Raw genomic sequence first — 9,367 nt, 5'->3', positions numbered from 1 at the left:
TGGGAGTCATGTCCCTGAATGGGGGAGAGACAGTTATTAAAAGACATCAAGAGAGACAGTTATTAAGATGTGGCCCCTCCATTGCTTGTTTCTTTAGATTATGAAATTTAGTCATTTTAGGAATAAATGTACTTGTTGCTCACCAACTTGAAACAGTCCTTTGACCCCACTGTGACAAATTGGACTTATCACGCGCACCCAGAAGTGTGACAGGAATGGAGGGGAGATTAGTAATATTTAGTGCAGGGGAAGAAATACATCATTTGCCACGACACTGGCATTGCTCTCTGCACGGTAGGGCAGCCTAGACCCAGAATTGCCCTTGAAATTCCCCCCACCCCCCAGAGCACACAGCAAGGAGGCATCATAGTGAGCACTTGTGTAGAGAGCAACCTGCATAGGTCACTTGTCAGCTCGCCTCAGCAAGCAAGTGGGTAGAGACTCTATGATCTATAACTAGGGTGACCATATTTCCCCATGCTGAATAGGAGACACCTGGTAAAATTATGTGTATTCAAGCAAGTTCAATGGCAATCAGTCAGAACTATGCAGTACTAATGTTCAAATTAACATCAAGTTGACTGAGCCCCTGTTAAAAAGAAATACTGAGTAGCTGGATGATTTTTATTTACATTCTTAACTTTAAGGGTTTAGGGTTCACATGGGAAGAGGCAACACACACACACTCCCGTACACCTCTCTCTCTCCAACCCGACCCTTCCCTGCAGCAGGATCCTTTGGTACTGGGAGGAGAAGACATAGAAAATTCAGGACAATATGCCCATTTTTAAGAAAAAGTCAGGACGCATGCAGGAGGCCTTAAATACGGGACTGTCCCTTTAAAAACAGGACATCTGGACACCCGATCTATAACAGGGGCTGGGATCCTCCAACAACCTCTAGGGAGGTTTCTTATTATGATATTCACGTCATGGGTGCGAGAAGAGAGAGAATTTCACTCAAAACTTGTGGTTTGTTTTTTCAGCCACAGCCTTGTTTCCCTTGACACTCATCCCTGTGGGTCACGGAGGACGGCAGTGGGCGCAGGAGCAGTAGCCAGGAGCAGAACTCAGTTCCTTGTCCCTGACAGCAGCACAGTCACTGGTCACTGATTCCATCCTTGGCTGCCAAAGAGAATATTTCACAGCCATCCTCAGAGAAACACATTTCCCAGCAGCCACCCATCCACCCCCGAGGTTCCGTAGCTGATCTATAATGCATTCTGGGTCTGGGGGGTTCATGATGTCATTTAACTTCTCATGGGTCTTCCCTAAATTCTCTCCTCATTCTGAGTGAGTCTGTTCCGTGGCTGAGCTATATCAAACTGGTAGTGTCCACTGGAGTTATATTTGAATAGCAGGGTTAACTGGTAAAAACTTGTAAATAACACTTACTGGATTACATAATTGTTACCTGCAGTTTTCATATAGTTCTGAAAGTTTAACAGGAGAATGCTTGTTTATTGGTGGAAACTGTCAGTGCTGCTATAGGGGAGGGCAGGATGCCACCAGCTTTTCTTTCTGACCCTTATCACCATAGTTTTCTGGTTCTCTTAAAAGACCAATTGTTGGTCTTTGGTTGTGTACCTGATCTACACCTCAGTTATCAACCTCTTTCTAACAACCTATTTTTGGGAGATTAGTGAGAATTCATTTTGATCGTTATTTCTCTATTTGTATTTATATTACATATAAATTTATATTGTTCTCTATTTATATTATCATAGTGCCTAGGAGCTCCAGTTATGGACCTGGCTGTGCTTTATGGTGTATTCATAGGCATTTCTATGGCCCCTCATCACCACAGTACCTGAGTGCCTCACTTACAAGAATACAGCTAACCTCAGAAACCCCTGGAGGAACTTCAGGAGACAGAACTTTCTCAGCGGCTGGTCTGTGACTGTGGAATGAAGGCTCCCAGGAACTAAAGACTGTCTCACATCTGATCACCTTCCACTTTAAGTGCAAGGTGCAATTCTTTGACTTTAACATAAACATAGAAGTAGGGGTGTGTGTGTGTGTGTACGAGAGAGAGAGAGAGAAATAATAATATGGTTGAACACACACACACACATATAGGCACACACACATATCTGATAAAAAAAAATCCAAACAAAACACTCCTCTGGACACTCCATTTTCTGCTGGGGAGAGGATGAGAGAACAAACACCATGACCGATGTTAGTTAAATTGCTTAATGCACTACTGGGAGACATTCAGATATTGCAGTGATGAGGAGAACCTGTATAAAATAGAATGTAGGGAAGTATTATCCCTGTTTTACAGATACGGAAAATAAGGCATAAAGAGGTTTAATGACTTGCCCAAGGCCACACAGTCAGTCTGTAGCAAAGCCAGGGATACAACTCATATTTAAGTGACTCCCAGTTCTGCACTTTAATATGTGGGAAAATAACTGCAGGATTTTCTGGAATCCTCTGTTTTTCTGAACCACTTTCAGGCTGGTTCTTGGCACTGAGACAGCTTTGGTCTCCTTGGATGATGACCTGTTCGTGGTAATGGACAAAGATCAAGGGTGACATCCTGGTCTCATTGAACTCAAAGGGACCCAAAGTGTCCATCAAGGTTGATTTTCTTTATTCTTTCAGAAACCTTTTATCCCACAGACCACAAAGTCTGTGTGTCTCTGGTGTTTTTAAGCTGAGACAGGGTTGTATTGGTTGCCTCTGGCCTGTGGAAGCTCTCTGTGGGCAGCCACAAGGTTCTGTCCTGTTGCTCCTTTTGTTCAATGAGGCCGTGAGAAGAGACAGTGAAATAGTTTGCATGGTGATGACATCAATATGTGGATAGCACTCAACATGACATCTCTTTTTAATCTGACCAGTGAGGTAGCTTGATTCTCTCACTGTCTGGCTGAGACTGGGATCTAGATGGCCCTAATGTGTAATGTACATAGAGGAACCCCTCAGCTGGCACTATTCACCAGCAGGGGCACTTCTCTCCATAGTGTACAGTGGAAATAAGCAACCACTTAAGTCTGAAAGTATTGAGCATTACTCTTGGAAGTCTGATGAGAATCCCATAACAGAAGGATGCACTGTAGTTAAAATATGATCCTGACAATCAGAAATCCTGGTTCTGCCACTATCATTCAGTGAGACTGTGGGTCACTTTACCTCTGTCACTCAGTTTCCCTATCTGCAAAATGAGAGTAAAGACACTTACTTTTGTAAAGCACCATGAGATCTGTAGGTGACATGATCTAGGCACCATAGAGGAGATTTTGTAATGCATTACTACTGGGCTAAAAGTTATGAGGGAGCTTCTTCCTTCTTGATTTCCACCTCTGGCTTCTTGCAAAAAACGTCTTAGGTGCGTAACACCGAGAGAGGGTTAAAAGCTGCAGAAATAGGCACCTATCTGCAGGTTAGATTTAGTCAATTATCTCTGAGAGAAGGGCGTGATTTAGCACATCAGCTAATATCATCAGCACCGCAGATTAGCTAGTTTAGGGGGCTTCCCTACTTGGCGTGCTGGGTTTTGTGGATCACAGACTAAGGCGCCAGTCTCATCCATGGACAATTTATGTCCAGTGCTTGTTTCTGTGAAGAAAATGACTTTTGTTCACTACAAACCTGTGTCCTTGTTATAAACAATGTCTCAGAAGTGAAAGGCTCCATAGCCCAGACCCCCAAGCCCTGAGATTCTTCCAGTCTCTTTTGAAACAAAATAAATGGTTACCCAAGAGGTCCATGACTCTAATGATGACTCCTTTCATCACCAGGTCATGGAAGCCTTAATGGCTGCATTCAAATTCATGCCTAAGAAGAACTGTGCTACATACATTTGTAGGTTCACCTTCAGGTGTGTCTTCAGGAATAATACCCCAGACTGGGAGCATTCCCAGAAAGGACTCCAGGAGAGGAACCAAGTGATGGAGCAGTGGGTCAAAAGATTGAGAGATTTTTCCTTGAAGGCATTTTCCAGGAAGTTGATTCCAGCATGCTGGGTGCAGGTGTTTCAGCACCAGTTTCTCCATATTTCGGTGCTGCTACCACACCTGATTTCACGGAGCAGATATGTCACCTTGGGTCATAAACCTCCTTGATACACCTTTGGTTGTATCTTCCACCTGAAATATGAGAAACAGTCCAGTGAGTAATGTTCCCACATAGCTAAATCTAGGGGCCAAAGAGAGAAATGCAAAGCCAAGATGGAAGGAGACCGAAACAGAGAAAAAAGAGATTTGGAATAAAAGTGAATGAGGAAGACTATCTGGTGTCCTTCATTCCCCACTCCTTCTGGTACCATTGATGGGACTGGTCAAGTCTGGGGATATAGAATTGTCATTTTCACCTTTGGATGGTGCTTTCTGCCAAGTGACCTATTAGAAAAGATAATTAGAAAGTCAGCCTTCATCTCGTGGCAGAAACACAGAAAAAGAGAGGAAGAAGCAAAGTCTGACAACTCTGCCTTTTCGTGACCATAGAAATCAATTGCATGGGTCTCATAACCACCTGGTCCTAACAGATGACCCACATTCAGTGCTGCTAAATAGGTTGCATCTCTGACATTCCATTTGATATACTCCTTGGGTAAGGTGAAATGCTCCTTAACCCCAATTCCAGTGATCAGTTTAACCCTGGATATTAAACCACTAAAGAAGCATCACATTTGTGACCCACGGTAGCCTCCACTGGAAATGCCAAGGTCACGGCAGGCTGCAAAAGGGAGAGCAGATACTCCCAAGACTGGTGGGTAACCATGAAGATAAACTCCCCAGGCAGTCACAAACTGTGCTTCTAATCCCCCACACTGGTTATCAAGAAGAAAGAAATCACACGGCCTCTTATTGCATTCCAGTTCTCTGGCTCCCAATCAACACCTAGGTCCAGTACAGAGGGAAGTTATTTTAAACTCTGCTCACATATACCAAATGTTCTTCTGACCCCAAAGGGCCAGCCACATTACCAGGTCAGTATAGGTTTGGATCTTACCCAAAATACCATACTTCCAGCCAATCCTTTAGTGTCTAAAACTAAAGGTTTATTATAAGGAAAAAAGAAAGAACAGAAGTGAGATGTTAAATGGTAAAACAGTCACATATATACAAATAATTCAAAGTCCATATATCAGGTTCCTAGCAGTATTGATGAGTTTGCAAGCTTGAAAGTCCCTCTGGAACACATCCACAGTTTGGACGGGCCATTCAGTCTTTTTTCAGAGTTCATTTTGTAGCAAAGTTCCTCCAGAGGTAAGAAGCAGGATTGAAGACAAAATGGAGATGATCCAGCTGCCTTTTATAGTCTTATGCCATGCAGCTTGTGCTTCCTTTGATTCTGTCCATAGGTGTGCCCCTGCATGCATTGCTGAGTCATAGGGCTGGTCTACACTACGGGATAAAATCGATTTTAGATACGCAATTTCAGCTACGTGAATAACGTAGCTGAAGTCGAATATCTAAAATCGATTTACTCACCCGTCTTCACCGCGCGGGATGGATGTTCGCGGCTCGCCATGCGATTCCGGAACTCCGTTGGGTTGGTGGAGTTTCCGGAATCGATATAAGCGCGCTCAGGGATTGATATATCCCGTCTAGATAGACGCGATATATCGATCCCTCAGAGCAAAATCGATTTTAACGCGCCTGATACGGTGCCGTAGTCTAGACTGGCCATAAGGTGTATTGCCTTCTCCTCAGTGGGTCCATGTTTGTTAGCTGATGGTGCTTAATGGGCCCTGAAGCAGACTAGGCAGAGCCAATGCCAGACTGTCTCGGTTGGTGTTCACCCAGAAGCATAGATCACAGAAGTTTGAAATGAGGACAGACATACATACGTATCTATAAAATCATAGTACAAAGGTGATAAATATATACACACAGATCAATCATAATTTCGTCAAATCATAACATTTTTGGCAGATATCTTACATGGCATATACTCTGACACAACTCATTTGCAATTTATAATATTCGGTATTCACAATATGCTTAAAAGTTCCCTGAGATTCCATATCTATAGCATCACAACATCTCTTATTACTCAAGATACAGTTAGGCCCAGAACCTCAAGGTATTTCAGCACTTAACTCCATGAGATCTGTGGAAGTGACCACTATTTCCTCTTCCTTCGTACCTAGATACCTTTGAGATTATTTGGCCTTTGGTGTCCAATAAATTCTGTCTGTTGTTATTGTTTACTTTAATCCCAGACGATGTGCTTCTGTCAAAGACCACACGCTGAAAATTAATTACATAATTTAATTTTATTAGCTCTGACAGCCGATGAGCTGTGAACCACGTCCAGGTTCGGTTGCCTCAGAGCTCATTCATATCTTAACACTGACGCTTGGCTACACTTGAGATTACAGCCGCTGTTATGTGCTTTTATAGCGCTGTAACTCACTCCCCTATCCACACTGGAATAGGTGCACATTTACAGGGCTGTATCTCCTGGCTACAGTGCTGCTTGTACTTCACCTCCGAGAGGAATAAAGAATCGAGTAATAGCGCTGCTCTTGCAGTGCTGGTAATACACTTTTTACTCCGGTACCTAGTGTAAACAGGGAATATCTTTGTACCTGTGACTGACCTCCCAGAAAGCTCCCATAAATCCTTTAATGACGATTACTCTCTTTGTTTTCGTTGTGATGGCTGGTCTTCGTTTTTTGTGATGAACTCCTCGGGCTAGTTAGGGACCAGAGCCTAGTGGGGGTTGAGGAAAAGAGAAGCAGCGTGGCAGCTTCGCTGCGGGCGGGGGGGGGGGGGGGGGTCTGTTTCGGCGTGGCTGCTTATCTGGTCTGTTTGCTTTCAGTGAGTGAGGGCGGGCGAAGAAGGGGTGTCAGAACTTGCAAGGCAGGATGCTGACATGGTGTCGTCTCCAAAAATCCACTGTCTCTCCCCACACGCTCCTTGTCACACTCCACCCCACCCCCCCTTTTGAAAAGCACGTTGCAGCCACTTGAATGCTGGGATAGCTGCCCATAATTCACCGCTCCCAATGCCGCTGCAAATGCCGCAAATGTGGCGACGACAGTGCGCTGTCAGCTGTCAGTGTGGCCAGATTGCAGCCCTTTCCCTACTCATTTGTACAAAGACAGGTTTAACTCCCAGCACTATACAGCTGCAAGTGTAGCCATACCCTGAGGAAGCACAACTGACAAAGGGGGCAGTTTAGTGCCCTCGATCTGATGGAGGGAAGTGAGGACTTCCCACAACGGGAACTCTCTTTGTTAGACATGACTTGAATTGTTTGAAGTTACTGCACCATGTTCTTCTTTTTGATTGCTTGATTTTTATTTTATTTTTTTCCTTTAGAAATTTTGCCACAGTTGTTGACAATAATCAATGATTTGTCAATCATCAATAACCAAACAATAGCAAATAATTGGCAGTCATTTTAAATTACAATTCTACACTCAGTTTCTGCGAATTAAAATTTGTTTAATAAGAACATGACAACCTGCGTCCAGTCTGCTAATGGCCTCCTTTCCTCATAATTTCAAGGGATACTTATACTCTTGTTACCTTTCTTTCTTCATCATTCCAGCCATTATCTTAGGTTATTTCCCAAGTGCCTTGTAATTTTCCAAATGTCTCACCACCTGAGTGTTACTTGGTATTTACGCCCTTGTTTTGGTCATTTGCATTCATTATATTTCTTGCACACATTTTGCAGTTGATACATTACTAAAATATCTTTTACAACAGCTTTCCAAATCTGCTACGGGTTACTGCACAGTAAAATTCCAGTCTTCAAAATCAGCTTGAGCTTACCTAGGAAGCCTTATAGGCAGCTTCCCGGCAAGCCTTAAAATCTTTCGTGGCCTATCTTTATGTGTCAACAAAGTTGATCATAGGGTTTGTGCAGCTGACTTTTTAACCTCCTCGGATAGAAACATGAATAAAAGCATCTTCTGAATATGATCACAATAAAATATGTCATTTTCCCCTGCAGTGATAGAGGGGAAAGTTCTATTAACTCATCCACTTCGTCTCCTGCAGGAGCAACAGGACAGAACCTTGTGGCTGCCCACAGAGAGCTTCCACAGGCCAGAGGCAACCAACACAACCCTGTCTTGGCTTAAAAACAAAAGGATGAAGTCACCCCATCTTGCACGGAATGGAGAGCAAAGCATTGCACAGGGCTTTTCATTCAGTCCTATTTCCTTAAATTTACAAAACTCTCACCTCGTTTAAGGAGCTCAAGCTGCCCTATGTTGGAAATACACTTTGCCCTAAGGGTATGTCTACACTATGAAATTAGATCGATTTTATAGTCAATTGTGTGTGTCCCCACTAAGCGCATTAAGTCAGAGGAGTGTGTCTACAGTACCGAGGCTAGTGTTGACTTTTGGAGTGTTGCACTGTGGGTAGCTATCCCACAGTTCCCGCAGTCTCTGGAATTCTGGGTTAAGCTCCCAATGCCTGATGCGGCAAAAACATTGTTGCAGGTGGTTCTGGGTACATGTTGTCAGGCCCCCCTCCCTCCGTGAAAGCAACAGCAAAATATCGTTTCTCGCCTTTTTTCCTGGGTTACCCGTGCAGACAACATAACACGGCAAGCATGGAGCCCACTCAGCTCACCGTATGTCTCCTGGGTGCTGCTGACATGCAGTACTGCATTGCTACACAGCAGCTCCTTGCCTTTGCAAGCTAGCAAAGACGGTCAGCAGTTGTACTGCACCGTCTGCCGCCATCTCCTGGTTGACCTCGGTGAGGTTGGTCGGGGGGGCCTAGACAAAAACGGGAATGACTCCAGGTCATTCTTTTCTTTAAGTTTCATCTAATGGAGATTGAATCCTGCCTGGAATATCATGCCAGCTGGAGGCTTCTGCCTCAGGCTGCTCTCCCAGCCAGCAGCACCACACCATCGCACCTACCCCAGCCTATACCTTGCTCCCATGGCTAATGAAGCCTGGACAGTAGTAAGGAGCAGTTCGACTATAGGCCGAACAAGTGCAGAATGGTGGTAGAATGTGCCTTTGAACATTTAAAAGCTCGCTGGCTCTGTTTGCTGACTAGGCTGTTTGCGATTAGATTAGAAGAGTACAGCAAGGCACGCTGCGCATCATAGAGGCTTTGAAAACCAGTGTAATGACTAGCCAGGCTTCAATGTGACAGTTGTGTGTGTTTCTTCTTGATGCAAACCCGCCCCCTTTGCTGATTTTAATTCCTTGTAAGCCAACCCTGTAAGCCATGTCATGAGTCACCCCTCCCTCTGTGAGAGCAACAGCAGACAATTGGTTTCACGTCTTTTTTTTGCAGAAGACATACCACAGTAAGCATGGAGCTCACTCAGATCACCACGGCAGTTATGAGCGCTGTAAACACTACGCACATTATCCTGCAGTATATGCAGCACCAGAAACTTCAAAAGCAGGTGAGGAGGTGATGGCAGCGTGG

General features: G+C 44.3%; 1 protein-coding gene across 2 annotated transcripts in view; it reads right to left on the bottom strand.

Moving 5' to 3' along the window:
* The window catches only part of LOC116823836 (C->U-editing enzyme APOBEC-1-like), an 81,740-nt gene that overhangs the window by 61,896 nt on the left and 10,477 nt on the right, over window positions 1-9,367 (bottom strand). The gene's annotated exons all lie outside the window — the stretch shown is intronic.

Source organism: Chelonoidis abingdonii, chromosome 1, assembly GCF_003597395.2.
Source record: "Chelonoidis abingdonii isolate Lonesome George chromosome 1, CheloAbing_2.0, whole genome shotgun sequence".
NCBI classification, from domain to species: domain Eukaryota; kingdom Metazoa; phylum Chordata; order Testudines; family Testudinidae; genus Chelonoidis; species Chelonoidis abingdonii.
The sequence above is the reverse complement of the archived record's forward strand: the minus strand, read 5'-3'. Positions and strand labels throughout refer to the sequence as shown.